This window comes from Rosa rugosa, chromosome 7, assembly GCF_958449725.1.
Source record: "Rosa rugosa chromosome 7, drRosRugo1.1, whole genome shotgun sequence".
Lineage (NCBI taxonomy): Eukaryota > Viridiplantae > Streptophyta > Magnoliopsida > Rosales > Rosaceae > Rosa > Rosa rugosa.
The window spans coordinates 29,121,350-29,124,633 of NC_084826.1; the positions used below are offsets into that span (position 1 = coordinate 29,121,350).

Genomic DNA, 3,284 nt, shown 5'->3' on the forward strand with positions numbered 1-3,284 from the left:
CAAATAATAAATCTAATTAATTATTTGGTCATAACCAACTCTTGTTTAATCTTCTTCATATACAATCTCAAGGATCCACTTATATGGTGTGCGATCTCTTAGGTTCTAATTAACAAGGCAGTGAAGTTTATAGAAACCATTCTATTTTGTTTACGAATCAAAAACTCCATTTTTGATTCTCCCTTGTTATTAGGATTATAAATGTTTATTAATCCTCGGGGACTTCACAAGTCATGAGTGACGTCTTGCAACATATCATGACTACCCTAGTTAATGTAGAATGACAAAGAACCTATTCAATTGGAATTACAATACAATACGGTCCTTCTCTAACACTATGTTCTAAATCACATCATCAGGATATGGAATTGATATGTCAATCCCCTAATGTGATTTTCATTCTTATGTGATTCTTAGAATGTGATTAAAAACTCGTTTTTAATCTCATTCAATGCTTTGGCCAAAGACTCATTGAATCACATCTTTGAACATACACCTTATTTACTTAAGGATAGAGATTCCTTATTGTACACTCACATGTCTCCATGACCGAATTGATTATACCAATGAATGCATCTATTATATCCATTAAGGGACACAATGTTATTGCATCATCAAGAGATAATCCATTCACTCATAAGACAACTATGGTGTCTCAGGTCAAAGGACTAATTTGTATTATTGCAATTTAGAGTTCAAGTTTGACATGTAAGTAAGACTCCATACAAGAACTCTAATTGTCACGCCCCGAATTTTGAATAATAAATTCAAATCCGAAACATGAATAATTACAATTACAAAATCCAAATCTCGAAACTTCGAGTTCATTATTACAATTCACTCTCACAAGCAATATTGTAAAGCTCAAATGAGCATAACACACCTCACAACGTACAATTGCTGTAAAACTCTAACAATTGCTCTAACCGCACGATCACCGTCCTGGTTCTCCTGTCCTGTAGGATTACCCGCTACACAATTTGAATAGTGTACCGGGAGTTGCAACAACACAAAACCCGGTAAGCTTTTTACAGCCAGTATGAGTAAACAAGAAGAACTGTTGATTTAATAAAATACATTTCCTTTAACTCAAGTATAGAAATGTAGAAACATCACAATTACAATGATCACCACAAAACCACTTCACTTTCTCACTCTCATATATATATAAATATATATATATATATATATATAAATATTATACACTTATGAGTCACTCCCCGTTACCCTCATAAGGTCACTCAACATTTGGCAGACAGACTAGAGCTCTAACTGATCGTTTCCACCTACCCGGCGCGAGGGCGTGGTTCACGATTTAATGCTATTAGTTTCCACCTACCCGGTACAAGGGCGTGGTTCACTAATAGATGCCATGGTCACCCCCGTGACCTATTGATCTCCACAGATCAATATATCTCAACAAATCAACAATTTATTGTTTCTCAACAATAAATTTAATACCTCTCACAATATTGTTGCTTTTCAACAATAAACTCAACACAACCATAACAGTACATAATATCTCACAATTTCAACAATACATATTATTTCACATAAATAATATATATATAGATAGACATTCACACAGGAATGCCCATTAATACCAACTATAGTTCATATGATTGCAACAAAATAAAGCAATTAATTGTATTGGGTTCGTAATATGAACCACGTGAGGTTTACTCACCTCGATATTCCCGCTGCGTCTTCAATTCAACACAATACACACCGAAATCTTTCACCCAAGGGAGACCGTCAATCACCTAATCACACATGACCTTATTTTAGCCAATAACTCAAAAACATACTCAAACGACAATCCAACGGTCGGATCGAAATTAAATGATGATCCAACGGTCGGATCCTCACGGATCGCCTTTAGGATCACCCTCCAAAAATCATCACGAAGATCCAACGGTCAGATCTTCCTGAATCGTCCTTACTAACATCTTCACAAATTTATACAAAAATCCGACGGACGGATTCTCACGAATCGCCTTCCGAATCACCATTTCTCAATTATACGAAGATCCAACGGTCGGATCTTCGCCCATGACCACACAAAGCCACTGGGACAGTCATAAGATCATCATATCAAAACTACAAGTCCATCTGACGGTCCTAACTTCACATATCACGAATCAAACGATCGAAATCGATCGAAACGTAAAAATTCATAACTTAATCATATGATATCCAAAAATTGCGTATAATATATCAAAATGATCGTATTGAAATATAGAATCTGAAAATGTACAGAAACCATATTTTTGATCCCCGGAGGTGGCCGGAAAGGGCCGCCGGAGTTAGTGGCAGAGCCGCCGCCGACCACCACCAATGGTGTCGGGGCCGGGCTGCTCTTCTTCCTCTCATCATGCTTAACAACTTTCATAACTAGCACGAAGTCTGAAAATGACCGGAAGGGGTCGAAAATTACCTTGAACAGTATGAAGGTGGCCGGAATTTTCCAGAAACCGGCGAGAAACTGCAGAAAACGGCGAGCTCCAATTCGACGTAAAAACGTCAATTTAAGGCTTCGATTCCTTCTTAAGAGTTGTTAAGAAACTCAAGAAGAACTCACTGGTTCAAGAATCACAGAAAAATATGGTCTGTAGCTCGAGATATACCGATCGAAAGCTTCGGTGGTCGGAAAAATTCCAGAATCCGGCGAGCTTGAGTTTCGACGTAAAAACTTCAACGAAACGCTTCGATTCCTTCTGGAGAGTTTTTCAGAACTTCAAGGTGAGCTCACTGGTTCAAGAATCACTCAAAAATACGTCCTGTAGCTCGAGATATTTGGATCGATAGCTCCGGTTTCGTTCTTGGCGGGGTTGACTTGTAGTTGCTGCTACGGGATGCGCCGCCGTGCAAGGCTGCTTCTGGGGGCTTCAGAAGGTTGAGGCGAATCCAATGAGACAAGAATCAAGAGATATGGTAACCTGTAGCTCAAGATATTGAGATTGAACCAAAACGAGCTCAAACAGAAACCGACTCCTCCGCCGCCGCTGCTGGCCGTCTTACGGTACGAGGCTGCCACTGGCAGCTGCGCAAGGTCAAGGTGAAGGTATGGGAAGTGGTCTGAGGTTGATTGATGGTCTATGGAGCAAGAACAAGCTTTGGAGAAAATGCTCTGTTTCTTTGAGTGTTTTCGGATGAGAATGAGAATTGTTTTTGAGTTTAGTCGACTCAACAAGGCCAAACAGCATTATACAATGCTTAATCATGTAAGTAAAGCACCGATAATTAATTAAAGTAAAGCACTATCAATCAACTAAATTAAAGCA

At 38.8% G+C, this 3,284-nt stretch overlaps 1 long non-coding RNA gene across 1 annotated transcript; it reads right to left on the reverse strand.

Moving 5' to 3' along the window:
• Positions 1-740: 740 nt before the first annotated feature.
• On the reverse strand, positions 741-3,284 carry LOC133723696 (uncharacterized). Its single transcript, XR_009853198.1, has 3 exons — positions 2,438-3,284; positions 1,688-1,763; positions 741-971 (listed from the first exon to the last, which is right to left on the reverse strand). It is a non-coding gene; the product is annotated as an uncharacterized LOC133723696 (long non-coding RNA).